This window comes from Gopherus evgoodei, chromosome 9, assembly GCF_007399415.2.
Source record: "Gopherus evgoodei ecotype Sinaloan lineage chromosome 9, rGopEvg1_v1.p, whole genome shotgun sequence".
NCBI classification, from domain to species: Eukaryota; Metazoa; Chordata; order Testudines; family Testudinidae; genus Gopherus; species Gopherus evgoodei.
Genome location: NC_044330.1, coordinates 87,032,380 through 87,047,784, shown reverse-complemented (window position 1 = coordinate 87,047,784; position 15,405 = coordinate 87,032,380). Strand labels below are relative to the sequence as shown.

General features: G+C 45.1%; 1 protein-coding gene across 9 annotated transcripts in view; it reads right to left on the bottom strand.

Moving 5' to 3' along the window:
- Positions 1 to 15,405, bottom strand: part of ARHGEF9 (Cdc42 guanine nucleotide exchange factor 9) — a 326,751-nt gene that overhangs the window by 24,137 nt on the left and 287,209 nt on the right. The gene's annotated exons all lie outside the window — the stretch shown is intronic.

Here is a 15,405-nt window from a genome sequence, read left to right as displayed (position 1 = left end):
CACGGCTACCCCTCTGATACATAACGAAGCTTACATCACTCTGCTGAACAAATTGCCCTATATCAGCTCTAGAAATCATACAGTGTCATGCTCTCTTATTTGTCAGTGTTTGATTTTGCAAAGGGCCACATTTATGTTTATCCAAAGTGAGCAGAGATGCCTCGTACTTGTGTGAACAGTGCAGATAACTTCTGCTATGTTTGTGGTGAAGTGACTTTTGCATCACAAAAGCGCAGTATAACCACTATGGTTAAGAAAGCCTATCACCTTTATTTTGGCTGCAAAATTGGAGATCAGGACAAGAAATGGGCCCCACACATATGCTGCAACACTTGTGCAACAAATCTTCTCCAGTGGTTGAACAGGAAAAGGAAATCTATGCCTTTTGCAGTGCCAATGATTTGGAGAGAGCCAACAGATCATACCAGCAATTGTTACTTCTGCATGGTGCCTCCAGTTGGGAAAGGTGTGTCAAAGAAGAAAAAGTGGACTGTGTATTATCCAAACATTCCATCAGCTATACGCCTAGTACCCCACGGAGAAGGACTGCCGGTTCCTGATGCACTAGAATCATTCTCACTTGAGTCAGACGAGGAAAAGGAAGAGGATGAAACTTCTGGTCCTGAACCATCAATGTCACAGGACCCACATTTTCTCCCATCCTCCTCCTCTGAACCACACCTCATAACATAAGGTGAACTGAATGACCTTGTCAGGGATTTGGAACTACCCAAGAGTAAGGCAGAGCTGTTGGGCTCCAGACTACAGCAGTGGAATCTCCTGGCAGGCTATCAGGGCAAATGGAGCCCATCGATGCTTGCAGACTATTGCTGGACAGTGACAAGAGATGCTCCATTTACTGAATACAAGAGACAAGCCAAGAAGCGCTGAGTAGACACTGAATAGGACTAAACTATGTACATAATAGTTTTTTGCCTTTTCTTTCATAATACATTTTATTTATATAACCCTTTTGCTGATTTTTAAAGTGTTACATAAACAGGACAGGTGAAATATTATCATGTAAAGCAACCATAAACACATGAAAAGACCTAGGTTTACAATTTATGATTAAAACTCTACTATCCACACAATATACATAGACATAAAATGTAAAAACTTAAATATCTTAGAAACAGTAGCCAATCAGTTGTTTTAATTGTCATATTTGAATTCAGCACATCAAAATACATAATAAATATCACATTTTATCTCTGAAGCAGATGACTTCTCAAAAATTGTAGACTAGTGTTATCTATAACAGAACCTGCCCATACTCCCATGAAATCAATCACAGCTCTCAAAATATAACGGGCCCCTATAATCAATTCACCATAACTAACAACCTCCCCATCAGCAAAATCTAACTACAGTCTCCATATCTAGTTACACACACACATGTTTGGTATGTGAATATATATACCCATAGTTAAAGTTCTGAAACCTAATTATGTCTATAGCAGAGGTCGGCAACTTACAGCACGTGTGCCAAAGGTGGCACGTGAGCCGATTTTTGATGACACACGGGGTGGGCTGACCCGCTCAGCCTGCCGCTGCTCTGGGGTTCCTGCTGCTGGCCCCTTGCCAGCCGGGGTCCCACCGCCGGTCCCACTCAGCACCTGCAGCTGGTCTGGGGGAAGGAACCCTGGGCTGGCAATGGGCTGAGACCAGGGCCGGCTTTAGGCCGATTCAGCCGATTCCCGGGAATCGGGCCCCGCGTCTAAGAGGGCCCTGCGCCTTAGGCGCCTTTTTAATTTTTTTTACTTACTCTGGCTGTGGTCTGCTCCAGGGTCTTCCACGGCCCCGCTTCCCTGACCAAAGCGCTGGCGGGAGCGCAGCTGCCCCACAGCACTGCTTTCCCAGCTGGAGCTCCGGCTGGAGCGCAGCAAGCCCCGTGGCCCCGGCTGGACCTCAGGCTGGAGCGCGGCAAGCCCCGCAGCCCCGGCTGGAGCTCTGGCCGGAGCGTGGCAAGCCCCTGCGGCCCCACTCTCCTGGCTGGAGCTCCGGGCCCTTTAAATAGCCGCCGGAGCCCTGCTGCCCCCATGCATTCCCCAGGGCTCCCGCGGCTATTTAAAAGGTCCAGGACAGGGTAGAAGCAGGGGTGGCCCGGGCCCTTTAAATAGCTCCCAGAGCCCTGGGATAGCGGGGGGCTTGGGGGCTATTTAAAGGGCCGGGGCTCCAGTTGCCTCTGCTGCACCTCCTGCCCTGCCGGCACCAGCCCCGCCCCCCTGCCTGCAGCCAGCTCTGCACCCCCTGCCCACAGCCAGCCCCTGCCAACCCCCCTGCCCTGTCTCCAGCCAACCCCTGCCACACACCCCTGTGGCCCTGCCCAAAGCCAGCCAGCCCCCCACACACCCCTGCCAGCACCAGCCCTGCACACCTTGCTCTGCCTGTCCCGCCTACACCCAGCCCCACACCCCCTGCCCTGTTTCCAGCCAACCACTGCCGCATCTCCCTGCCTGAAGCCAGCCAGTCCTGCACTCCTCTGTCTCCAGCCCTGCCAACCCCTGCTGCATCCCCCTGCGGCCCTGCCTGAAGCCAACCCGCCCCACACCCCCCTGTCTCCAACTAGCCCCGCACCCCTTGCCCTGCCTGCAGCCAGACCCTACCTCCAGTCAGCCCCTGCCCTGCCTCCAACCAGCCCCATGTCCACTGGTGCCCTGCAGTTCCAAGGGCAGTAACCCTGTACACCTGATTCAATGAGGGGGGCAGAGAGCAGCTGGGACCCACACGTGCACAACTCCAGGGAGTGGCGGGGACCCACACATGTGAAATGGCGGTCATTAATAACCAATCTACAGCATATATGATGCAATGTACATAATATATAATTGTATTATTTATATAGTTATGGAAAGTAAATAATACATGGAAGAAATGAAAGGCTTTTTTTCACCCTTTTTTTTTTTTTTTTAGTCCTCTCTGCCAGGGCCCCACCAAAAATGTTCGAATTGGGCCCCGCACTTCCTAAAGCCGGCCCTGGCTGAGACCCTGGCTGGCAGGAGCCGGTGGCTGAAACCCCAGAGCGGCGGCAGGCGGAGATGGTCAGCTCACCGCTGAAAGCCCACCGCATCCCCACTCATCTTGCTTCCCGTTGGAGTTCCAGTGCAGGCCCCCTTCCAGACAGGGTCCAGGCCTCCGGCCCTGCTCAGCCCTACCAGCCACCAGCTCCACTCACCTCAGCTGCCAATCTGGGGTTCCAGCCGGTTAGCAACTGATCACTCAGAAGCCTGTGTGCAGCTTAAAGTATCCAAATACGTGCCACCAGACATTGGAAAACTCAGCAAGGAAAAGCAAGGGCAAGGATCACACTAAACTGATGAGATCTGTATTTTAATTTCATTTTAAATAAAGCTTCTGAAACATTTTGAAAACCTTGTTTACTTTACATATAACAGTAGTTTGGTTATATATTATAGACTTATAGAGAGACCTTCTAAAAAATGTATTACTGACATGTGAAGCCTTAAATTAGAGTGTATACATGAAGACTCGGAACACCACCGCTGAAAGGTTGCCGACCTCTGGTCTATAGAGTGTATATTTGATTCAAAAGGTTCCCAGCTCCTTAAATGGACTGTGTGCAGGAATTGCTTCTCTCATTACTGCAATGCAACCATCTCTGAAGTGCCCAGGAGACCTTTCTATTATTTGGATTATAATAAAGCCAAGAGGCCCCAACCAAACTTGAGATCCCAATCATGCTACATGTCGTACATACTCAGTAAGGCACAATCCCCATTCTGAGGAGCGTCTAATGTAAACAGACAAGAGACACAAAATCTGAGAGAAAGGGATATTAATACTTCCATTTTACAGATACTAAATTAAGGCAAGGAGAAATTATGTGACTTGCCCAAATTCAGAATGGGAGTCCATGGCAGTGCTGGAACTGAATCAAGATCTTCCTGAGTCCCTATCCAGTGTCTACACACAAGACTCTCCTTTCTAGCTACAAGCTCACAATCTAAATCAGATAACCACACAGAAGACAAAAGAAAACAGGTGTTTGATGAGGAAGAGGGGGGTATAAAGGAGGCATATGAAGGAGGAGAGGGAGGGTGTTTATTTGATAAGAACAGGTGGGACTGTTGCAGTTCTAAGGGGAAGCAAACCAGAATGGCAGAAGGAGGCACCTTTCAAATTAGGTCCTAAATATTTAATCCTCCAGCCCTCTAGAGGGCATAGGTGTGTGCTCATGCATCTGCTGTTCAGCTGATAGATGTGTACCTGTCTTATCCTGCGGAAGGCTACGAGCTTAGGTGGAAAGAGCATTATGTGTTTCATGAACATAGAGGGCCAGGTTCCCAATTGAAATCTCAGTACAAATGGACAGCAGGACATTCCATGGAACAAAAGAACTTGCGAGCATATAGCTGCTGGGTCAGCTGCCACCCTACTAATATAAGAGTCATGCTGTGTGTTGGAAAGGGTTTGTCAGGATTGTGGGAGGGGGCGGTATGGTAGAGCTCTGCTTCATCTATCCTCCGCTCTTATAAGTCAGAGCAGGCTCTCAGCTCCTCTTACTCTCTTTGCAATGGGGACCAGTGCAGACTGGACCTGAGATCAGGGCACCATCCCAACACACAGATGGAAAGGGTCATTTTCACATGAATTAATATGAGTCAATATATCTCTCCTATAAGCTCACTATAGAAAAGATACTACTTGCATAATATACATTCAAAATATTTTGTTGCACATGTAGGATATTGGTCTTTCGCTGAGGATACTTTTTTTGGTTCCCAAACTCTGGTGTGTTCTACTGTGTAAAAGGTTAATAGGCGAGGAAGTACTGTGCAGTGCTTAAAGCACAAGCATCAGAGTCAGGATGCTACAGTTCTAAGCCTGATCTGACAATAACTTGCTGTATGACGTTGGGTGAATCACAATGCCTTTGTGCCTCAGTTTCCCCATCTTTAAAAGGAGGATATTTGCCTACCACACAGGGATGTTGTGAGTTGCAACTAATTAATCTGTAAAAGGCACTTTGAAATGTTTAGAACTGCAAAATATTATAACAACATTTCAGCATGTGATCTTAATGATTTTAGAACGTGAAGATCAAATGGTCACACAGAGAAGATTTCCTAGGCTGAAAAAACAAAGCAGTGATGGTAGATGTGATGCTACCACAGCCTATATTGGCCTAGTTTCCCAAATTCTTCCAAATGTTCTTCTGATGGCATGTACCAGGGGGATGGCACAAATGGGATGGGGAAGGACATGCTACCTAACTAGAAATCTGTTGCCAGAATCAGACATTTGAGACTTGAGTTCTGTTTAACTGAACATCTGTAGCAGTAATCTGTTTACGGTGGAAACTCCATCCTTACAGGTTTTTAAGGCCCGGCTTGACAAATCCTTGGCTGGGATGATTTAGTTGGTGTTGGTCCTGCTTTGAGCAGGGGATTGGACTAGATGACTTCCTGAGGTCGCTTCCAACCTGAATCTTCTATGATTCTATGAATTGTGCCTTAAAGCACTTAAGCATGCGCTTAACTTTAAGCATATAAATAGTCCAATTGACATCAATGCTACCTATATACTCAAAGTAAGCACATGTTTAAACACTTTGCCTGATCGGGCTTAGTAGCCACTGCAGGACTTGATGGCCCAACAAGCTGATCTGATAATCTATGATTCTGTGATTAGCATTGAACTTTAAAAATCTGGCTGGAAGAAAACACTTTGAAGGACAATTTATTTCCCTTGTCATTCCCTCAGCAAACTAGTAAGAAAATGTAATCGGTGGGCTCTGTGGTGTGGGAAGTGAAACAGTGACACAGTGTGTACTGTGAGTAAAGCATTACAGAAGTGGTGGTTCCTTATTTCCACTCCGAAATGTCAGTAAGAAAAGCTGGGAGGTGGTGTTAGTGTTGGTGTGTGAACATGCACTATCCTGAATGGGTGTTGTGAGTTCTGGTATGCAAATATGCTAGGTGATGGGTATGCAAACATTGTTCAATACCCACTCAGGATCTTTGACCTGACCCTTATCTGGGGATATTGTTTTTTTTGTTGGTGGTTATTTTCCCCTTTTCCTATTCACGGAAGTCACCCAAAAGCTCCAATCACTCGTCTTCCACATGATATAATGTGAAGTTTTGATCAGCACTTCAAGGACCTCTGAAGAACTGCTTAGCAAGTTTGGGAAAAAAGGAGAATTGAAGGAGAGATGCAACCCTAGCTCAGCTGTTTTAATTTTCTTTCAAGAAATGTTCAAGGGATCTGGGCAATCTTTCACCTGCTCCCCACATTCCCTGCTCAGCACAAACCTTCTACAAAATGTCACGCTGTTCTTTTGCTGCAATTATGAATGGTGAACTTCCTGCTCGGAACTCTTTATTATTGATATTAATTTATTTGTAGGACCCACAAGCTAATCAGCGATGCAGGCCCCATTGTGCGAGGCACTGTATGCACATATAATGAAAAGACAATGCCTTCCCTGAAGAGCTAGTAATCTAAATGTAAGACAGAGGTGGATACAACAAGCAGACAGAACGAAACATGAGGCAAAAGTGAGATGATTATGATTAGTGTAAAAAGCAGCAATCATAGCACATCATTTGCCTGGCCACTGTCGAGTGTTTGGTAGGCATCATGTGAGAGCTGTGTTTTAAGAAGACACTTGAACGAGAAAATGTTACATAACTGCAAGCTCAGTCACTTCAGATGTCAGGCAGAGCCCTCAAATTAGCACATGATTATACCACAGGCCTATAACAAACCACAGATATAAATGCAAACTTTGGGGAAAGGCAGATCTGGGTTTTGGAACCAAACCACCAGTGTGGTTCAGGCCCATCTCTGGTGATTTCTAGTTGTTTTGGACAGTGGTCAAGCTGAGTGGATGGGGGAATTCAGTTTTTTTCAACTTATTTCTCAACTCTGTCCTCATTTTCCCACCTTGCTGCCTCCTTTTTCTGGCCTTCCTTCTCCCCACCTCCACAGTCTGCTGTAAGAAATGGGAGTGTGGCACACTACACTATTTTACAATAGGTCATATGGTATTTTAATTTTTTTCAGTATTATTCAGTTTTGTAAATAAAAAAACAAAAATTCCCATTAACTATGTTTGGGACCTAAACTACCTGAGTGTGACCCTTTAAAAGAATGAGATCTGCTCTGCTTTGCAGGGACATAAATACAACATTTTCAAAAGTGTCTTGCTCATTTAACCTGAGGTGCGTTGGGCCTGATTTTCAGAGGTGGTGAGCACCCGCAGCTAACTCTGATTTACACTGGAGACTTGGGAGCTGATATGTCAGAACAGTGAACTTTTGTTCTATCAGACTGTTCAGCTAAAAATTAATGAGCCTTTTTGAAAATGTTTGGCCTAAATATCCTAAAGGTGTCAAAAAATAAATTTAGCTCCTGCTGACTGGAGGGGAGGGACACGACTAATTATATATACAATATATATATATATAGTATAATTTCTCCTGTTGGAATATTCTCAGGCATCATGGTGATGGGTATCATATAAGAACTTAGAGTGACAGACCAAATTTTCTCATTCCTCCACTGTGCATTGCTCCCATTCCTCCAGTGGTGTATTGTGTGTGTATGCTACTATCCGCTCCATAGCTGGCTGCATTTCAGTGGTGCTATATGCTGGTAATCTGCTTTCGGGATCGTTTTGTATGAAAGCTGCTGTATAAATGTCTAGCATCATGAAATGGTTTTGTTTTCTTTCGAGCTAGGGGCATTGCAGGAACATCCAGCGCGTTTTAATACCGGATATCTCATGAGCCGCTAACATTTGTTTCTAGCACCGAATGTGGACAGAGTAACATGAGACTTAGAAATTAGTCCAGCAAGATTTAATCTGGCACTGGTCCAAGACTGGAGGGGCCAAATTTATCCCCTTGTGTAACTTTACTGAAGTCAATAGAGTTCCATCAAGGGTTAATGTGGCCCGAGCTGGCAAGTCATGGACTCACTTCAGTGTAATTATCATTCCCTGGACGATGCTTCAGGTGTAGCTCTTTGTTGTAGCTCTTATGACTCCCAAACTTTTTTATGGGTGAAACACTCCATTTCTCCTCTTAGCGCTAGGTCAGGCACTTGCTTCACTCATATATCAAGTCAAAGAAATAAGAGGCCACTTTGCTGCTACACTGTCTTTGGGCTAGAACAGTTTAGACTATACAGGAACTCAGGGCCTTTAAATGCATCAGGGAGAGCTAGATCATATTAGAAGCAATAAAATGTAGCATGAACTCCCTGGACACAAATTAAAGCACTCAGCTATTGCCAGAGAATCTCTGTGAAGAGGGGAAGTGCTTGTTACTTGTATCCTCACTGGTTGATATGTGAAGAGAGAGGAACCCAAATCGACTAGACACAAGTTTATGTAATCCCTTCCCTCACAAGGACAGCTGTGTTGGGAGGTTGCCAGATTCCTGCCAAATTATTCAGTTGTGCCTGTCTAGTGAGTTTTGAAAGAGACACTTGATTCATTCTTGCCAATTTCATGAAGCATGGGGCGAGGGGGGAGGAAAGAGAGGAGCTGAAAGCATTTATGCGGAAATGTTCTTTTGCTCAGTATATTTTGTGGAACAGAGGTGGCATTTTGATGTCTCATTCCACCTAAAACCCAGTCACATTGTATCCAAAGCAGTGAGGCAAGGATGATTTTGTTTCTAACAAATTAGCAAGAGGGAGAGATAGGAAACCCTTCTTCGGATACGTCAGCTTATTTTTCTGACTCCTTCAATTTGTTCCAGGGTTTTCAAATGGTAATGGTGAGAGAACACTGCAGCATGAGGGTTCAACTTTCTGCTCCTGAGGGCAGAGGCCTGAGGTAATTACACCATGGATGAATTTGGCAGTAGGCATTTTTCACACCTCTATTTTATATGAACAGACTAAGTCCCATCCCTGCCCACAACAGAGCACACAGGGCCTGAGGCAGCCTCCAAATTCAGAATGTTGGCTTTATTGATAACTAACACAATGTAAGCCTCAGCATAAGCTGTCATAAACAGATAGCTAAGGGTTAATGTTCTTTTACCTGTAAAGGGTTAACAAAGGGAACCAAACACCTGACCAGAGGACCAATCAGGAAACAAGACTTTTTCAAATCTGGGTGGAGGGAAGTTTTGGGTGTGAGTTCTTTGTTCTTTGTCTTGGTTCGGTGACCCTCTCGGCTCTGAGAGTGATCTTTCTATCTCCAGGCTTTCTAATCTTCTGTTTCCAAGTTGTAAGTACAAGGATAGTAAGACAATAGGTTTATATATTTTTTTGTATTTACATGTGTGTAGTTGCTGGAATGTGTTAAATTGTATTCTGTTTGGATAAGGCTGTTTATTCATTTTTCCTTTTAAGCAATTGACCCTGTATATTGTCACCTTGATACAGAGACCAATTTTATGTCTTTTTCTTTCTTTTTATATAAAGCTTTCTTTTTAAGACCTGTTTAAGTGTTTTTCACTGGTTAAGGCTAAGAAACGAAGGGAGAGGGGAAATCTCTTTGTGTTAGATTTACTAAGCCTGACTTTGCATACTCTCTGGGTGAGGGGAGAGAGAGATTTGATCTCTTGGTACTTGTGTTTCAAGGACTTGAAGCAGGGAGTATCCTAGGGTCCCCAGGGTGGGGAAATCTGGGAGGAGGTAAAGAGGGGGAAGGGAAGTGGGTTATTTCCCTTTGTGGTGAGACTAGGGCATCTGAGTCTTGAGGTTCCCCAGGGAAGGTTTTGGGGAAACCAGAGTGAGCCAGACACTAGAATTTTTCTGGCTGGTGGCAGCGATATCAGATCCAAGCTGGTTATTAAGTTTGGAGGTTTCATGCTAGCTTCTCATGTTCTGAACTCTAAGGTTCAGATCTGAGTAGGAGAGTTATGACATAAGCTTCCTCCTTGAGCTTGGCTGGCCCTAGGGATCTTGTTCCCCAGGATACCATCTGTCCTAGCTACCTCTCTAGGGGGCCACACCCACTAACAAGCAGCGCCTGCCACAGTGAATTAGCAGAACTTCAGCAGCTTTATGCTGGGTACTAGCCCCGGGTTAGAGGGTGGGTTGACAGAAGAGTCCTTCCCCCTGGTGCATGCTAGCTAAGTAATAAATAATATCAGTTGAACTGATACCTCTCAAAAGCCTGACATTAAACAGCAAGCCAGGGCACTGGGAGGACCACTCTATGCTGAATCATCTTCCTCAGTCTCCTGGGTTTTCCTTGGTGGTGTCTTACACAAGGGCAGATTAGGCTTGGCCATGTTTAACCTCTGGCATCTGACATGGCCACAACCTAAAATGGCCTTGACTGCAAGTGCAATATACAGTCGCCAGGTCTCTATGGTACTGACATTTGAAAATGGTGAAATACAGGCTGACCTGTTCCCCTCCCCCCCACTCACCCTCACTCTGCAGGCTGGAATCAGGAGTGGCTGGCAGCACAGAGGTTTTCATCAAATGCCCCAGTGACGGGGAGAAAAGGATGGAAAACTGTAACCATGCTCCATGTGACTGGAAAACCACCTAAAATAACACAAATGGACTAGTAGTTGTCCCAGCCTTTCACTGTCTTTGCAAGTCAGATTCTAAGAGAGAACTGCAAGGCCCCGTTGGCTTGAAGTGAGAGCAAGGATTTTGTTTTGGCTGGGATGCAGCGTGGAGCAAGGTGTCACCTGTGTGTTTTCAAAAAAGGCTATAGAGGAATTGGCTCGTCTCAAATACAAAAATCTAAGGGCATGGGATTGTCTCTTTAAACTCACTGCATGAAACCTTGTCCTTCAATGGCATTACAGATCGTAAGTAAAACAATAATACTTCAGATGGTCCGCTACTGCTATTAAGCTGCTCACATTCTGCCTCTCACTAAACATCCTTTGCTCCTGGAGCTCAGGGGAAAGACAACCTGGAATTTACATTACATCTTGATTACAACAGACACATTAAAAGTGCAAATGAAATCCAAATGCATTTCATGCAGCCACTGATCTTTTCCGCTCTGTCAGGAGGTGCTGAACAGGAAGCCCCATCTAGAGCAGCTCCACCGTTGACAAAAGGAATGCCTAATTCAATACATAAACATTTTTAACCCTTTGTCTGTTCTCCTGTCACTTCTAATCTGATGCCAATGTGCTTTTCCAACCTTTGGGGAAACCAGGGCTGCGAACCAGAGGAGAAACATTGCAGATCCACCGTCTATTACACCATATGCCCCTTGAGGACCCCAAGACATAACAAGCTAAGATCATAATTAATACTCTGTGTCAGAATGCCAGATGTTAAGTGATGTGATTTGTAAATTGAAAGTATCTCTGTGTCAAACTCTCTCAACTTCAGGGAGGGAAGAAAAAGAGGGTCTATGCCTTTAAGGTAATCTTTTAACTTTAACATCAGTTAGGATTGACTTCATCTCTTGGTAATTAAGGTTACTCTACTGGAATATGTATTATTCTTCCCTGGTTATAGACAGATGATAAATGGAGCAGAGGCCAGTGCTTGCCTCCCACACAGTTGATTCCTGTCTTCCCCTCCTACAAGGATTTTCACATTATGGAAACAAACCCCCAGTTTCTTCTGCAAAACCCATGCTGTGGTAAACCACACACTCTACAACCACGTTCCAGTTCAGAGAACAAGAGACAGCAACACTTTTGCTCACATATTATCTCTTTCTTCTGCCTCCACCATTCTGTTGCTAGCACTTTGGAGAAACAACCATGAGAAAATGGCCTCTCCATTCCCATCCAACTAAAGGTCTGTTGGAACAGTCTGAAGTTAATCGGAGTCGACAGGGAGCGCGTTCGGGGATCGATATATCGCGTCTAGATGAGACGCGATATATCGATCCCTGATAAATCGATTGCTACCCGCAGATAAGGTGGGTAGTCTGGACGTACCCCCAGTTGCTTCCCAAGAAGAATTGAAAGGAGTTGGGAGAACATGGGAGAGACAAAGAAGACTGTGGTGCTAAACTGAGAAAGCGGATTACCACAGAGACTGGTTTGCTTAATGCAGTAACATGGAAGTCAGTCACTGAGACAGAGTCACATCCTTCATCCAAATCAGTCTACCTGCAGGTAGTTCAAGGGCAGAATTCCTGCATGGCGGCATGAATACTTGTCATTTTCATTGGTACTATCTTGAGAGAGCAGTGGGCAAGGTGAAGTGAAGCTACGGTGCAGGTTGGTGGAGGCTGTGAATAGGTTAGAAAGCTTTTTTGCTGGAAGTACAAAATGCAGTGACCCAAACTGATTGATAAGGGTGAACAAAGATGAGAAGTGCACTCCAGGAAGAAGAAGCACAGCACGAGGCAGTGCTATGAAGAAGCAGCTTGGGAAAAAGTGCATTGCAGCTGAGGAGAGTGCAAGACAACATTGCCAACTCTCCCAGTGTGATCACAAGTCTTGTGATAATTAGTGTTTTCCTGAAAGCCCTAGCTCCTGAAGTCACATGACCATGAGAGACCCTCAGCTTCCATTTTTTAAAAAAAGTAAGTTTCAGCCTATACCACTGGGGAGAAAAGCCTACAAACTTGACCTGATTGCACCCTAAAGGTTCCAAAACGTGAAAGCAAAGAAAAAGAACCCAATCTTACTATATTTTTAAATCTCCTGATTTTTAAGCCAACATGATGATTTTTTGAGGCTTGACTCATGATTTTTCAGTGCATAGGCTAGGCAATACTGGACTTGTCTGAACCTCTCTGAATCCTAATCGGCTAATTGGCTGCCTCTTGTAATCCCCAACAGGAGAGCCTGACCCCAGTGTCATGAGAACACATGCTGTATATCACCCCGGTTTAAGTCTACAGCATGTGTGAACCCGAACTGTGGGATAACTCTAGTGTCAATCCCTTATTCAAACAATCTTTTTAAAATAATACTCAAGGACACTGCTATAAAGAAGGAAGAATGTGCTTAAAAACACACAGTTTTTAAAAAAATAAAAACTGGATTTTTCGTGCAAGCAAAGCTACAAGATTAACATCATAAGCACAATCAATAATGCACAGACAGAGGCAGGTACTGCAGATACACAAAGGGCCTGTAAGCCTGTGTGGCCATCCTGACCTGGAGGGATGGCTTCACAAGATGAGCAGTTAGTTTAGTCACCAGGGACACTACCTTCAACTCTTAACCTCTGTTCCTTACAAGAGTGCCAACTAGTACCACTAGTGCTTATGCATTTTCTGATATGAATTCTTTTCCTCCAGGAAATGGGCTGATACCCACTCGACGGGCTAGGATAGACCTCAAAATGATTAGAGGTCTTGTTCGATTCTCCTGTGAAGACATGCATGGAATGTGGTATTCTCCAAACCCTACTGAGTGGAAGAACTGATATATACAAGTGAAAGGAAGTGCCAGAACGACTGAATAAGGGGAGAAGGTGCTACTGGGTGAACTTAACAGACCCAATCCTTCTGGCCACTGAGCACCCTCAGCTCCCAGTGACCTCACTGAAGGCCTATGTCTGATTCCAATGGGACTTGAGGACTTTTGGCATCTTTCAGGAGATGCTCATTACCTTGCATGAGCAGGCCCGATACAAACAAAACTGAATTTTGCTTTAAGAAATTAGAAATTCAAAGTCACGGTGGAAGTTTAGGAGCTAAGGATTAAAGTTCAAATCAAGCTGCTTATACCCTCGGTCCCAGCTTGACTGTTCTCTGACCGTAGGAGTTCATTTTACAGTGCCAGGAAGAGTGTAAAAGGAAAAGCAATGAGAAAGAAAGAAAAAAAAATCTTCAGAAAGCAGAAATTCAGTCAGCTGTAACTCAGAAGGAAAAACATCACCTTCCTGAATTATCAGGCCACAGCTCCCCTTAGCACAATGCTGAAGCATTGGTTCCATAGTGACTCAAGAGCCATCCACACCATTTCCTCAGCACCTGGGTATTCCTTGGAGGGCTCCTATCCACATTTTGACCATGCTCAACCCTCACTTTACATACAAGACCTGACAAGAACACAGCCTGAGAAGGCAGGGCTGTGGCATCCGTGGGTTATTCTCATTCACGCTTGCAGTTGATCCAAGAGACTCCCTCTGCATGTATATCTACAGCACAAAAGTCGATGAATTCCAATCTCTCAGAAGACAGAAATATCCAGGATTGATGAGCTCTGTCACTTCAGACACTGATGCTTTCCTGAGTCTTTTGTCAGAATAATGACTCAAGATTATGTTAATGAGACTAGAACAACATCACAGGCGGATAGGCAGGAGGCTTGTATTATGATAGCATCGTTTACAACAGGATTGCCAGCCACTGGTACATATGTCAGTGCTGACACTAAAAGGTTACACGATTGGCACGCTGGATCACCCTTCCCTACCTTAATGATGCGCCTCCATTCAGATGTGTGCCTGATAAGCCACCAAGGAGCTTGTGCTGGTGGTTTCATGTAGCTTAGGTTTAGACCACACACCACTGTGATGACAGGCAATGCCAGCCTTGCATAGCCCAGAACTTTGCTTGGTGTTACCTCTGGAGGCTGAAATGACCATTATATTGAGTCCCTGACCCATCTGCTCAAGTGCCAGGTTTCACAGTTCATACAGAAATGCTGGAGTCACCTGATTCCAGATCATACACTGCAACCGACACCCAAAAATGAAGGTGGGGCAAAGAGCCAAAATAAAGGACACATGAGAAAACGACCAAGACACGCAGCTGACAAATGGAGGTGGGATTTGCTGCTAGCATAAAAACCTCTCAACGTGTTATAACCTCTTTTCTGTGATTTAGTGTTTCTGGTGTCTAGAATGCACAAAAATAGAAGTGCAGGCTGGCCAGATCTGGGTGAGATGAGGGAAATCTGGGTCTAAAATGGAGGGACAGACCTCATGCTGAGGAGACTGCTCAACAGCATTTGAGTCACTGTTTTCCATTCCTCGGGATGCTTTGTGTGAAAAAACAACTTTTTGCTTCTCCACTCAGGGTGTCAAGCCATCCAACAATGTGGATTTTTTTGCTCATTTTACAGCAATTTTCAGGTATGGCACATGGGTGTTCAGTGCCTGCCACAGGTCCTAGGGGAACAGCTGCAGCATACAGTCAGAGCTTTTACGCTTCTTTCAGAAATCGACAAACATCTCATGCACGTATTTATAGGTCTCATATGGGAAATGCTTCATAACAGATATATTTGTTCCACAGGAAGAACAGCAGCCATTCCCCACACCAAGACCTTCCTCCGTTCCCTCTGTCCATTTCCCTCACTGTGACCTTCTCCAGGACTTCCATCTACTGTAACTTTCCCCTGTGATTCCATCCATTCCTTCACCGTGACCTTCCCCACTGACCCGTCCCGTCCATTCCCCTCAATGTGACCTTGCCCTCTGTCTCCTCTGCCTATTCTCCTCACTAACTTTCCTCTGCCCTCCATCCACTCCTCACTGTAATGCTCACCAGTCTGGCCTTCTACTATTTCCCCTTCAGTGGGA